The sequence below is a fragment of the Trichoplusia ni genome, chromosome 25, assembly GCF_003590095.1.
Source record: "Trichoplusia ni isolate ovarian cell line Hi5 chromosome 25, tn1, whole genome shotgun sequence".
NCBI lineage: Eukaryota > Metazoa > Arthropoda > Insecta > Lepidoptera > Noctuidae > Trichoplusia > Trichoplusia ni.
The window spans coordinates 2,823,469-2,839,514 of NC_039502.1; the positions used below are offsets into that span (position 1 = coordinate 2,823,469).

A 16,046-nucleotide genomic window follows, 5' to 3' on the forward strand; every position below is an offset into this window, starting at 1 on the left:
AACTTCAAATAGGCTAGGATGATGATGATAAAACTAAAAGAAAGTGATTTCTTTTCAAAATTAGTTTCTCTCTAGCCCCGCAGTCCTATTCACTCCGCATTCTAAGCCTACAAATAATTTAGTGTCGCCTTAACCTTGTCTCTCTGTAACCATCCCCGGCTATAATTCAATTAACAAACAGGCAGTTTAAACTCGCGCTTATGCGAGACATCGGAACATAAATCACTGGTTCTAAGTACTGACAGCACGCACACAGCTGTGTTCTACGTATTTGGTTACTTCAACACTTAAAACTATTTTGTTTGTGTAGTTGTGTACTAATATGCTTCTTGAATAATTATTTATTTGTAAATAAAATTAAAAATTCCAAGTTGATTTTGAAAAATAAGTTGTTTCGTATTATTAATTTTGCCATTATTAATGTAGCTTTTATTTAATAAAACCTGGTGTATGGTGACAGACAAATAGACAGTTAATGGTACGATTGTTTTGTCCTATGGGTACGACATTCTAAACATAACAAAATATTATTAACCACCAAGCAGATTTCTTTTCTTAATTGAACGGATAAAAAAAATATATACTTTTTTGCTTATAAACCTCCTCGTATTAATAATTCGCATAAAACTAATGCAGCATAGAAAAACCAGGCAGTTAATTTACATACGAAGGTAAACAAGCAAATCAATCTCTTAGGTCAGTACGAAGCAGAAAAACTGCGAGCAAAGCTAATTACTAGTCACATTGTAGGAACTAATAGCGTCACATAAACTACAGTACTCGATAAACCCCGACCTTACCCTACAAATGACCTTGTAGGACGCACTAAACCTATTTACGTAAATCTGAGGACGTTTTTTTTATATTCTGACTTAAGTTCGCACTAATTAGAAAAGAGAGCATGGATATATGCAGTCTTTTACGAATATCGGTTTCGGTAACGGGTGTGAAATGATTTAGGAATAATATTTTTTGTTTTGTTTCGGATAAGGACATTTTTTTCAAGTAAGTAAGATGAATAATTTGAAGAATGGGCGTCTTGTGTAACAGCTTGGTTGACAACCTTCCAAAACCGTGTTTTGTTTAACGCCGCATATATATGGGTTTCAGGTACACTTTCAGCTCCTTGCTTATTAAGAGGATAATGGATATTCACGACAGAGCGCCTTAGGTGATATTCCAATTATTCTAGAGGTCGTGGGTTCGATTCCCACACATTTCACGATCATTTGTTCAGTGTGTCATGTAATATACCTATATTATTAATGTAGTAAGAAACATAAGTATAGGTACATTTATTAGTTGTCATGTATGACACTAGATGGCGTTGTGTGAAAGTTACCTTCTTTTGGCGTTTTTCCTCACTATTTGTTGGGATGGTATGACCATGAACGACCTTTGCCTTTGGCCCGGAGGTAGTTTATAACAAAGGCCTATATTTAAGTGACCCGGGAATACGAGACTTGGTGCAGACATTCATTGTACAACTGCAAACGGATCCCACCACTCCGTTAATTAATATCAGAGAGTGCGGTCAGAAATTGCATAATTTTAATTATAGTAACACTGCGTTGTTCATTTATTGACGTGTAAATATGTATTAAGATTATTACTTATGTGTGCGTGTGGTGTGTGTTGTTTGAGTATTTCAATTTCTATTCTAAATAGCTACATTCGTTTGTTTCATACTTTCTAGATTTTTATAAAAAGAAATGAATGAGACAAATAAATAAGCTTATACTTAGGTCGATTTATTCGATACAAAAAGGATATAAAATCCGAAGTCTATAAAACTTTGTCTTTATGCCTAAATGACGAACGTGATCTGTATATTATCGAGTATTTTTACAAGTCTTGTTGTTCAAAGTTGTTCGTCGTATATTGAATTGGTATTTGATTTTCCACTCTCGATTTTTCTAACAGCTTTAAAAGGAAATTAGTATTGTTTCAGTTTTTAAATGGTTACGGATATTTTTATGTGTTTTTTTTGCACTTGATATGTACTTAGAGAACTTCTAACCATTAATAAGTTTGTCTTTTATAATTTAAACATTTAAGATAAACCTCAAACCTTTGAGTGTTAAATAATAGTGTACACAAAGGGCAAAACAAGACTTATAACAATGGTTCCGCAGATTTAATATAAGAGCTTTATTAAATGTGAGGTTCAATTAGTACCACACCACAGCAGGGTCAAATTCGTCGTTGCACTTTGACTTTACCACGGAACTGGAACGCTATAATTCATTTGTTATCGCCTCAATAAATTAGCAACAGATTTACGCGTAGCTATAACTAAACGGGATGTTGACTGGCTATTTAATCTATTTCATTTGTGATTTTTTGACTAATTTGAAAATTTGCTTTATACATATTATAAAGCAAATTTTCGTTTTTTTTTATTAATAAAGCATTCTTTTTAATCAACGATTGGTAGTAAGTTACTAAGTCAGAACAAAAAAGACCTTAAAAAAACTGATCTAAAGAAAAGTAAAAATGATTTTTGTAATGTATCATTCCCATTATACATACACTTGTATTTGACAGAACACACAAAATAGGTCTTGATACTGACCACTAATTCTCTTAGTATCGTTTTAACAGACTTTTAAGGATTAAGATTGTTACGTTACTTGGAAATTAACGGTATTACGGCTTAGGTTCCTAATCTTTAGAATTTCGGCAATTATCTATTACTTGCTCACAAATATGTTAGGTGTAACAATTGAATTTGTGAACGAAATACACACAGTGGGAAAAGCGTAGTGAGTTGACATGATTAAAAAAAGTAACGATGACTATTGTCCAACTTATATTTATGAGTTGGGGTGTCTTTGTGCATGTGAATTGTATATTTGTGAAACTCCCCGTGAGGATTCAATTCCTTAATACGGGATTTCTTTTTTTTATACTATAGGTAAATATGAAGGTTTGTAAGAACCACTGACTTTGCAAAAATCACTGACCCGTCATTTAATAAATGTATCGACTAATGATATTTTTATCTAGCCCACTGTATCCCACTGCTGGGTTATATTATTGTTCAAGAGCTAAAGCTTAAAAAAATTACCGTTTATCTATTAACAAAATTATATACTAGCTAGTTGCATAGTTTTAACGAATTTCTAAATTTCTATCGAAATTTGTCGGTGATTGGAAAATTGGGTCTTGTTCCGACATGAAAATTAAACATAAGACCGAGTTTGATGCAGCTTGTTAACAATAGCCGGCAGCTCTTATTGCAGGATATTGGTAAACCTCAGTAATTGGTTTGTGGCATATCAGCAGTCGCTGTATAGGTATATACGTGGGTTATAATTTTCTTTGGTGGAAAATTACGTAGTCGATATAATTTTGGTAGAATAGTTGGTTTAATGAAATATAGCTAGGTATATTGATAGTTATTAAATGTTACAGTACTTAAGGAAACATTACAACTCTGATTATTATTTAACCTATTTACTACTATTTACCTAAATTAAGAATATTCTTCTGTAAGGAAGCTTAAAGGTAAAAAAAAATGAAATTCAACGTTCTAGCCATACCTTATTAATGAGAAACAGTCTGGTGAGAGACGGATGGACGGACAGTGGAACCTTAATAATAGGGTTCTGTTATTACCCTTTAGGTGCAAAACCCTAAGAAAGCTTAAAATACTGAAACAAGACTCTCTTACAAAACAGCGTATCAATAGATTGTTTGTTTAAAATCGTTTGTTCCATTTTCCGAGTTTTCTCATCCATGCTAGAGTTAATATTGTTGTTTGTGTAAATACAAGCGTTACGTTCAGGGAACCAGTAAATTGCCTCGAATAAACAGTGAAATGTTTTGTAGAAAACCAAAGTATAATTTAAAATTATTTACAATTCAAACATTAATGTTTTACTAACTTCGAGTTGCTATGAATAAAACTTGTCCAGTTCTGTTAAATCGTCGTTGCTTCGTCTCTATTTTTTTTAAATAGGTATACCTGACTTGTAGAAAATCCAATTGTCTATCTCGTGGTGACAGATGTATCAGATGTATGATACACACAAAGAAGACCTCAACAAATGGGTGATGATCGGTTGTAGTTGTCACTGTTAGTCTAAACTAAGAATAGTGTTAATCGGTATTTGCGATCTCTTATTTATTACGAGACACCGCTGGTATTGAAAAAACAATGTGAAGAACCCATATTCAGTCCAGTATTTTTGTTTCATATATTTTGAATTTATGAATATTCACATCTTTTTTAGCTATTTATGTCCAATAATAAATTTTTGGCAATAAGGCATAATTCCTTTAAAATTGGATTGTATTTGAAATGAACAAACTGAGTCGATTTTTTAATGGTACCTTAATCGACGGTTCCTTACCTAGAATTCTAGATAATTTCGTGTACCTATCAGGCCTACACGAATCCTCGTGTCGGCATTCAATGCACGTGCCTGCCAGATCTGCGTTACACTTCAGTGGTTTGGCATTTGTTCGTGCGAACCTTCCGCTAACGGACTGCCAATTGTTCCTAGCTGTGGTCAACCTAAAATCGAGTCTATTAAGGTAAAGAGTTAAGGCCAAAGGTAATGCTATATATATTCTGTATCCGTGTAATAACATTATGATATGTTTTTATTTCTTATCACAATTTTACCTAAAAGTTTTGTAAATTATACACTATCTATTCTTGAACGTATTTAATGAGTTAATAAATATTAGTTTAATTTTTAGGGCACATTCTGGAAATACAGTTAGTCCGTATTTAAATTGTATTGACTTTATTTTTCTAACTGATTCTAATACGTTTTAGCTTCAAAGGCACTACAACTCAGAACCTAGATTTCCCTTTCAAAAGCTTCGAGAGTATTCTGTCGAATTTAAATTTAGCACGAGCGTTGACTATCGGTTATACAATTCCATCCCGTTTCCTTCTCACGTGGCGTGCAAATCATAGTAATTGTTTTTCCCGTGAACAGTAGGTACCACGGAGTGGAATATCGTGTTGTTTTTGTTACACACACATACTCGTCCCTGCTCACACACACATACAGACCCTATGTGTATCTGATATAAGGATGTGTAGTGTTGACCCAGTTTTTGCAAAAGTTTACACGTGTTAACTTTGTTAGGATCGCATGCATATTTCACGGTTTCTTATTTAAATATAAGGATAAACTACATCGCTTGAATAAGTAGAGGCTTTAAGTAGCATCCTGAAATATTCAGTAGGAAATTTTCATATACATTTTGTTAACATTGAAGAAAGCCTTCTCCGAGATAGCCTTTCAACCTGAGTCGGTCTAAGACGCGTGTAACATTCTTTGCTTAATCAAATTTTGATTTTGCTTTGTTCGTAAAATTCACGGTAATTTTAACTAATATATTCATTACAAGTAACAAAAGAGGCTGTTTAGCGACTGTCAGTCATCATTTATTTAATTTGTAAAATTCGCACATGATCCTCATTTTGTAATGTTCTAATATATAAAATTCCCGTGTCACGATGTTAGTTACCATACTCCTCCGAAACGGTTCGACCGATTCTTATGAAATTTTGTGTACATATTGGTTAGGTCTAAGAATAGAACAACATCTATTTTTCATACCCCTAAGTGACAAGGGTTGCCAACACTAAAAAATTGTTTGTTTATTTTTTGACGAAATTTTTTTTTTATAATTTGGCATTAAAAATACATACAACTAGAAAAAAAAGTTCGGCAAAACAACGTTTGCTGGGTCAGCTAGTTTACTTATATTTTAATACATTTTTATAAGCAAAACAGAGCTTTTGAGAGGCTTTTCCGCCCAAATAACTCGTAAATTCCAAATAATACTACTTACCCAAAGCTTTTTAAACATAATTAAACTAAAAATGGTTATGAAAGTACCCAACCTCATTTCTGTCGCAATAGCTATTACACAAATAGCTGGCACCAGTGGATGAGCCACTAACTATATGGAAAATTAGCGCCAGCGTCTCGCCCGGGGACTACAACACGCTACGGTTACATTGCAGCTTTAATTAGTGTCTCACTTGTGCTACATAAACAGGGCACGCAATGTATACTTAAGTATCGGATACTGTCGCAATTTTGACATGGGTTGTAATTTGTTATTAAGATATAACGTAGGCTTGTCTAAATAAGGATTGTTTGTTGGGATAATGTGAAGTCCGTACTTGACATTGAAGGGTGGGTAAATAAAGCTGTATAAATGAGTGGGATACAGGAATGGAACTAATATGGGAAGGTATAATATAATAAATGATTGTGTAGTTCGATGAGTCGCGCGACTAGGTTCGGTTTATACCCGACCGGATTCCATTGCCATGATCTGATAATATCTTGTTTAGTATCCATTCCTGCTCAACTCCTCATCGGTTTACGGTATTGATAAGTTATTGAATAAGCTTCACAGACGAGACTTTTAAGTTTTATTTATTGTATAGAATTAATTTGAAAAACATAGTCATGTTCCAGCAAGCAAACACATTTTTTTAATAAAAAATAAAACATCACTCATACATTTGCCGCGTAGGAATCAACGGAATATAATTGGGCGTAGTTCTGAGACTACCCCTTAATGGGTCGGTGGTACGTCGGTTAACTACGCTCATTATTGCCGAGCGCTGTACGGTCAGCACGGAAACTAAATTGCTATGACTTCATTGAAATCACCTGAAATTTTAGTCAACCAGTGACAAATTTTGGTGACTAGTTTGTGACTAGCATTGTATTTTCATACGGTATATAATTAGTGTGCATGTTAATTAATATTCGTTATTGTAATGAAGCTTTTTTAAAAATGGAAATATGGCGAAGTTCCTATTAGCAGGATATCGATAACTATTAGGGGTAAGTTTATAAAAAATGAGATTGTAAAATACGAAAGAGAACACAGATGTTCACAATATTTCTGTTCAAAATGAAAATTATGTTTTTATCTGTATCTTTACTAATATATAAAGCCGAGTTTGTTTTTTTGTTTGAACGCGCTAATCTAAGAAACTACTGGTTCAAATTAAAAAAATCTTTTTGTGTTAAATAGACCATTCATTGAGGAAGGTTTTAAGCTATGTACCACCACGCTGCGACTAATAGGAGCGAAGATACAATGGAAAATGTGGAAAAAACAAAGCAGATATAAATCATAACTTATAACTTCTAACCACGTGGACGAAGTCGCGGGCAACAGCTAGTTTATGATATAGCCTTTGCATCGCTCTTCTAACTACATAGCTATTTTAATTGACTAAGTATTTTCCTCGAAATGTTCAGTAAATAAAACCCACAAATATTCGTTTAGAACCAGTTACTAGTTCTATGTTAATTTGGGAATGGCTAAATGGAATTCGATTGTAATGAAAATCTAGAACGGGGAACATTCGTAGAATTGAAATTGGAACGTTCATTAGTACTAGCTTACGACTAGCCCAGAATCTAGTCAATCCTAACTATTGTTAAAATTTCATCATGTACGTACTTTATATGTTAGTTAGGTATTTACTGCATCTCATTAAACTACAAATCAATGATTTGCCATATACTTTTTACTTTTTTCGAGATCTGTTTTTTTTTCAGTACAATAATGAAAAAAGATATAATAAAATAAAATAATTTACTTCGGAAGTTATCTGCATATCTTGCAAAAAAAATCTTTAATACGCAGAAAGCAATAAAATAAATAATTGCAATTAAATACAAGTAACTTAAAAACTCAGGCAGGACAAGGACTTCGGTATCTACATAGTTGCTAAAGCGACTGGCGCTTATAGCCAGGAGTCCCAGGTTCGAGTGCAGTCTGAGGTTTTCATTTTTCTATTGTATTTAATTTTATAAAATAATCGCAATTGTATTTCAGTACATTAAAGAAAGAGGAAGTTATAATATTCATAAATAATTATATTCAGAGTAATGACTTAAACATAACTGACTAAGTACTGGGTATAATTTACATTCAGGTGTAATGGTTAACGGTTAAAAATTAACCATTACACCTGAAAGTATAATAAATAAATAAATGCGGACAACATCACATACATTGTTCTGAACCCAAAGTAAGTTGCTAAAGCACTTGTGTTATGGAATTCAGATACAACGAAGGTACCACAAACACCCAGACCCGAGACAATGTACAAATGTGAATTTTTACATTGACCCGACCGGGGATCGAACCCGGGACCTCAGAGCTAGCGACACCTTGAAACCGGTGCGTACGCCACTCGACCACGGAGGTCGTCGTATGATACGAGTTACGAAAAAAAATAGTAACTGTATTGCGAACGGTACGAGAATTATTATTTTTTAATTAAAAAAATGAGTGTGTGAAAATAACGGCATCATAATGGTTTTATTATTTTAATGATACTTTTCTCTTCATTTACACATTCGTTATTCCGTAACGTATTATATTACCTAATGAAAAATATTATTTGGAATGAAAATGTTTTTTAGTATTTTCTAAACGAAATAATATTAAAACGGGGAATTTTAAGCGACTTAAAAAATGAGGTTCTCTTTAATTATTTCGATTGTGTCTAATCTCTATTAAATAACAATAATAAAAGTATTTGACATTTTTGATAATGGGATTCGTAATACCAGTGGCAACCTAACTTTATTACTATTTTTTGTTTTGTTTTCAAAAATATTTCCTCTATGAAAGTTTTGACTATTTGGTTAACACATTTCGTGATGTACATACAGATATGGATGGAAAGACAGATATTAGATAGTAGACCCCTATCACATAGTTTCGTTTTGTTTTACAGTTCCAATTTTCCCTTCGGGTACATAACATTAAAAACGAAATGAAACGATGTGATAGCACAAAAAGAACTTTTTAGATTCTCTATCTCAACCGCGTTTTAAACCAAATGTTCTCAGTTAATTGAGCTGTAAAATTTCCAGTGCAATTCTAAGAACTTGGGAATGGTAACAGATGGATCCCCAAGAGTTCCTTACGTCTGAGCGAATAACATATGTGGGTATAAAAATGTCTCTGGGCAAATGAAGCTGAGTATCACGACTGTATCTACAAGGGAACTTTAAATAAAAGTATCTTTTTTTATATTTTTTGTAAAACCTTTGCTTGTTGTGGACATACGATGATTTTTTTTCGGTTTTCTTGCTGGCTGTTTGGAGAAATTTGGTAATAAGTGCACAATATGTAACGAGTTTCGGCAACACCCATTTAGTTTGAAGGAGCGTATTACACAACCCGTTGCCGAAAACCTATCTTCAGAAAGTGTAGAAAATACGTACAAATACACACATATTTCTTCTTACAAAACAAAGAAACCCAACAAGTAATTGGCCGTGAAATACAAGTCGAAATGAGCCACGACTCCTCGAGTCACGAGTGCTAGTCTGTTGAAAATCAAGTGTTTCGAACGCACCAACTTAAATTGTTTCGCGAGATTGTTCCTAGAAATGCTTGAATTAAAATTGACAATGTAGTTCACTACGCTTGTGTCTGGGAATGCAAGTTACGTCTTTTGTTTTGTATGTACTGCCTTTATTACATTTACGTAGTAAGTATAAATACGAATGCAATTAATTTTCACAAGTATTATTGAAATAGTTATATAGTTATGGTAAATAGATGCACGCATGCTTTGAGAATCCTAATTTTTTTATAAATCATCCGACATGAAGTCTTCTCATTTTCTGTTGCTTTTTATGTTCACTTTAGAGTTTTCCAGTTTTGTCTAACCAATGCTATGTAAACAAATAATAACGTCTCAGTCTCCTGAGCCCCCACAGTCGATATTTTGTCATGTCTCTTGTTGTTCTTCGGTGGCAAGGCAGGATTTTCCTCATATCCCTATTTTTCGCTCTCCTGCTTTGCTCGCTTGTTGTTGTTATTTCATGATATTCCGCAGAACCCAACTGTATCTTGTAAGAGTTTATTATGAAAATGAACTGTCAGGACATCGCATCGCGCATTTTTTTGTAACTTCAAGTAAATTGCAAGCTCCTCAACATATTTTTTCATAAAACAGCGTTGTTCGCTTAATAAGCATTCCTAAACTTGCAACTTTTGAATTTTTCTACCGCCTGCTAGTTAGTGGCCTAGTTTAAAAATGTATGTATCATCACGTAGAGCTTGTGCAAATTTTGGAGCATAATTAGGCTAAAGAAAAATAATAGATATGAGAGCTACGCAGCTTGAGTTCTTGTCATCCATAAATTCGTTTGGCAAAAATAATTTCATTTGAATCATTAAAATGTTGCTTACTCATGTAGTAACAATGCCACAAGAAGATTTTTTTTATCTCTAGGTGAGCACTTCTATTTATTATTTGCCACTCCTGTGTAGCCTCATAATAGACGCAAAAATAACACTCAATCTTTAACAACTTTAAGTATTGTACAACTCTAAAAATAGCTTAAACAAAAATATCAAGTCATGCATTATTTCACTTCATAATTTCGTTATCCCCCGCAAATTATTTCAAGGCTATACAGAAATTCCCTACGGTCTAATGCCCCGCATTTCCCAGGGGCGTCGCCGCAGTATATTGTTCGACAATTTCTCCCATCCTTGCGGATAACCGGGCTTAAATCGGATATCAGGATCTGCGGTTAACGACAACCAGACACAACATGATCCTTTGGCGGCGCGCCACGTGTACGACAATCGGAGTAGCCATCTTGAGACACGTGTAGGATACAGTTGTTGCTATATATATGTATGTTTTACAACTCTGTGAAGACTGCTGTAACTTTGACATGTGAAAATATAAACAGAAAAGCTTTAAAAATGTGAAGTTTGTCGTTTTTATACGTTCTAGTCTAAAGTTTATTTCCTTGGAAATTTGTTTAACGAGAACATTTTGTTCACAGTCTAATATGAGGTCATAACGCATTAACTGTTTTAACTCTAGTCACAGTTTAAGGTAATTTTTATTCACTTTTTGGATTCAATTTAAAAAATGTGTCACAACAAATTAATATCATCACTTAAAGTTGACAATACTATTCTTGTAACAAAACGAATTACATACAACATTGACGTCACACACTCCACCTATTTCCATGGCCTCTTAACTAAATTGACGAAACGTAACCCAATTTGGCCTTGCACACCCTATTTCATTACGTTAATATAATCACTGAAAATTACGCTCTACAGGAATCAGCTGATGTGTCAATAACAGTTTTATCTAACTGGCTGTGGCAGCTCATCATGATAACACTAATATGGGCTTGTGATGAGGGATTTGTTTGTGCTAAATTGTGATAAAATAGGTTGATGGATTAAATTGTTAGCAAAAATTTTAATTCGAGGAAATTTGAAGTACGATTTCAGAGTCAAGTGTACTCCAAGATAGTAAATAAACATTGTATTTTATAGCAATAACGATTGTATCGAAATAAATGTACTGTCTTTATAATTACAATTAATTACAATTCACGAAGGCATGATAAATCGAGTGAATTCTTCTTTGGTGAGTAAAATAAAACTGTAACGATCTTTTTGCGAATTGGTTTGACATTTTTTACTCTATAGAGGAAGTCTAAGAACTAAGTATGAGAAAAAACATGATGTGATGTATGTCCAAAAGTAATTTGATATACGATCTCTGTACCTTTATATTTGATGGTAAATTCGGTGCCCATGTAACAAAGAACAGCGGTTATTAACTTCCACGAATCCTTACAAAGAATACCCTTCATATCAGGACTTCTGCAACGTCATCGCACTTTATTAAACGCCGAGTAAAGAACATTAATTAAAAAAAGACCAGTCATGAATTTTACTTATTCAACTCTTTAAAAAGCCATCAACTAACAAAAAATAAGCAAATTGAATATCTTTTAATTTCATTAAAACATTATTTTTATTTTACTTCTAAAACGCTTGAAGAAAATTCAAACATCCCAATATCTATTAAGATAGATTTATTACATTGAAAAGATTGGACCGAAGATAGGCTAAATGAAAAGTGCGAAAATATTTTACGGACTTCGCGATAACATCTGTATTGTAAGACACAATACCAAAAAAACTCCGGTCAAACAGATCGTATATAAATAAAGTTTATTGAGAGTATTGGATGAGATTCTACCACCAAATCTTGAGACTGATGCAGTCGTGGAAGCGAACCAGCGATACTGTGCGGGCAGTGTATCTTGGCACTTCGGCAAAGAGGTACAAAATATACCTGTCTTTGTTTCACACCACTAGCTTGTATAACTGGATCTCACTCTAACAAACTTTTATCTCTTTTCCGAAGCGCCAAGTTACATCGGCAGTAATGTCCATGGCGTAGAGTAGCATCTCGCTTCGATATCTCTGACCGCCTCTCACAACGTCTGCTAGGAATTTGCTAATGTAATTTATTAGGGTACCAATAAAACTGTCGCCATTACAATTTATAACCATTGTCTCTACGAAGTGAAGCGTTCACTTAGTTCTGTAGCTTTTGTTCGGTCGTGAAAATATTTATTAAGTGCCGTTTTGAATTGAATTAAACCCAACCAATGAACGGTGACCATGGATCATGAATCAAGCGAATTAGAAAAACGCAAAGACAAAAGTTGTTTTTATTAATTTATGTGTATAAAAATGAAGCTCTACATTATATCTAATAGAGCTCTGAAGCACGGTAAGTTATAAACTTTCGCTTAAAACAAAATCTCTAGAACCAAACTAACAAACTTTGCTTCAAACCGTATATCTTTTAAGCCAACATATCGACGAAAATAACTTGGCAAGAGAAAAATCTAACCTCAAAATTTCTGTGGGGAGTTGATAAAATAAAAAAGATGGCGCTAATTCCAGTCGACACAGGAATAGCTCTTAATAAGCTTATCGTCGTCTGCAGTCGTCGACACCTCGAATAAGTGAATTTTCGGGGCCAAGCCACGCTAAGCCACGGTATAGCTTCAACAAAAGCATAGATGCAATGGTTCTTTAAATTAATTAATTATTAAGACTTCTCACAGCAGTCTTGTTCTTGACATGAGTGTAGGAGCCTTTATTTATATTTTCATTAAGTTTTCTAAAATCAGTTTTGCATACTTTCTTTTAAATTTTTTTCAAGAAGGAAAAATTCAAGAGTTTTTACTTAAAGTAGGCAGTTTTCCAGACACTTCAGAAACATAAACGTGTTGACTCGAGGTGCACGGCTCCACAATGTCTATCCAAAGGACAAAATCACACCACCATCATAAAAAACACCATAAGTTACTCTTTTAACATAAATAAATTTATACAGTAGATCTCGTCATATCGCCTCTTAAATAAGACCTCGAGAAAGTCTCAAACAGAAGCATCAATCTCCAAGTCCATTCAGTTCATGAAACGCAAGTTCATCCATCTCTCAAAGTACTAACTGATATTACAGCTACACAGTAATAGAAACACAATAGACCCGGCGAAGTTTAATAACATTTAATTTAGCGATCCCTGTTTCTAATTCCCAAAGACAAAGCTTTATATTTTGTCATTTTAAATACCGGTTCATTCTAGTTGCTACTGAAAATAAGGTTTTATTCAATCTTTTAGGAGACGTAAATGAATTTAATTAAAGCCTGAATTCGCACGCAAGGCTAAAACGATATTCCTTTTGGTCCCAGATTTTTGGAACATAACAGTTTAAGCGAAGGCTGTCTAGGTTTAATTAATATGATAATTGTTTTACGGAATTCATTTTGTACTTTTTGCGTTTCTATTTATCTAAACAACCCAATTGGTTTATCACTTTATTATAAATATTTGATTTGTGACCTGTTTTCATTGCTTTTTGACAAAAATATCTAGGTAGCTGAAAACAAAATGCGAAGAAGTAAATTGTCTCTGGGTCACAATCAATATCATAAATAAAAAATGTGACAGCACCCGAAATTTTTGTAAGTGAAAAAAAAGAACATTTTCCTCTTGACTGTACAATATGCCATGGGTGAAATGTGAAACGCTTTTAGGTACCCAAACGTCCTTCATAAGGCGACATGGGTACGATAAGACTTGACTTTTGGTGCGAAAATTCGAATAAATCTTTCACGGGCCTTAGGAATCGGGTGTCGTTGTGCGATTGGCTAATATTGAAATATTGTCTACCTTAAAAATTGGATTATAAAACTACTGTATTAAACGGCATCGCAAACTGTCAAGGTCAAATATTTTGACGAAACAGTAATCCTCCCGTTTTGTCGACTTGGAAACCAAAAGAGTACGCAATGTTGTTTTAATTGAATAAATATAATATTTTATATAAAGTATCCTACCCCAACAAATGACCACAATTCAAGCCGGAATATAATTCATCGTCCCAGGGGTTCGGCTGACCTTTATTTTTTGGTACAAAAATATGGCAATGTTCTCGTAAATATCAGAATTAACTTCGCAGAAAAGTAGTTCTGAATATAGAAGATATTGCTAAAGATTTAGGACATCTATTTTTGGCAAATGACCCCTAAATTTTATTGAGGAATTAGCTTTTATAACGTTTCTTGGTTTCGTTCATCATTTTTGTGACATAAGTACGTACTTATTATTTATTGTGTGTAAGGATTTTGTTATATTTATTTCAATATTATTCATCATACATTAACATACAAAATTAAATAACAAGGTCATACGTTAATCGGAGCATTAAATTATCAACACTTGTTCACACTTCATAGATAAATATGTATTAATCAGTAACGATTTTAAACACTCAGTAACATTAACTTTATCAATTTCGGTATACCGGTTTGATATCTTAACCTCAATGTCGACTGGGTTACTTTCACATGACAAAACAAAAAATGAGTTACTATTTCGTGTTATATATTCAAGTTTCCGTGGTGTAGCGGTTATCACATCTGCCTAACACGCAGAAGGCCCCCGGTTCGATCCCGGGCGGAAACATAGCTTTTTGCTTTTTGTGAAGATAACGTGCTAACCTTTTTCAAAATTAAAGTAAATCTTTTCATGATAAATACTTATAATCAGTTAACTTCAATTTACTTTGAATATTTAAGGAATTTTATACCTATTTAGTTTAGATGATATTTTATATTAATACTTAGCTGTACCAACACAAGATAAAATACCAAAATTCAGATGAAACAGTAACCGAGTCCAATGGGAACCAATCCCAAAAAGATTAAACGAAATACGTACGAAGCACAGAATCTTTTAACTATTTCGTAAACGTAAAAAAATCCCCTACTTTTTACCTGCTTCAGAACCTAAAGTAAAACAAAAAAATATAACCTATCTGTAATGTATGTGGGTATTTATTTAATGTATCAATATGTGTGGGTAATTGCTCATCAACTAATATTATTTTGTACCAACGGTCTCAGTTCGAATATACGTCTAGCGGAAGATACTTGTTTGATTGTGATCACCTAGCCCGTTATTATAATAGAAATACATAATGTATTGAAACGAAGCGTCGCACACACACAAGCAAGTACCGTCACGGATTACAATTTCACAAATTTACATTCGCCCGGATGAAAGACGGGCGTTAGAAAAAAAATAAAAGGCTTTTTACGTATGCTAAAGCGAGACTCTGTTTGATGTTAGATTTTACGGGTTAAAACGTACGTATAAATCATATGAAGGTTTTATATGTGTGCAGGGTGTTATTAATTGTGTTATATTAATGTATCTATACTTCTATACTAATATATAAAGCTGAAGAGTTTGTTTGTTTGTTTGAACGCGCTAATCTCAGGAACTACTAGTCGAAATTGAAAAATTATTTGTGTGTTGAATAGACCATTCATCGAGGAAGGCTTTAGGCTACAAACCATCACGCTGCGACTAATAGGAGCGAAGATACAATAGAAAATGTGAAAAAAGCAGGGCAGGTATAAATCATAACTTATATCTTCTACCCACGGGGACGAAGTCGCGGGCAACAGCTAGTGTACTAATAAAATTGTATTTAAAAGATACATTTTTTTCATGAAGTATCTATTTTTGCAACTGAAAGAGGGATACACGAAAAGAAGTTAACAAAATTACAGGTTTTTGGTTGTATCGAAATTAATTTAACAAATTGACTGACAGGTTGCTGAGCTCAAGTCAATACCTACTACTAATTCAGAGCTGCAATAGTC

At 33.5% G+C, this 16,046-nt stretch overlaps 1 non-coding gene across 1 annotated transcript; it reads left to right on the top strand.

Annotated features, from left to right (window-relative positions):
* The first annotated feature begins 14,768 nt into the window (after window positions 1-14,768).
* Window positions 14,769-14,841, top strand: Trnav-aac. The gene has a single exon. It is a non-coding gene; the product is annotated as a tRNA-Val (tRNA).
* The last annotated feature ends 1,205 nt before the right edge of the window (window positions 14,842-16,046 follow it).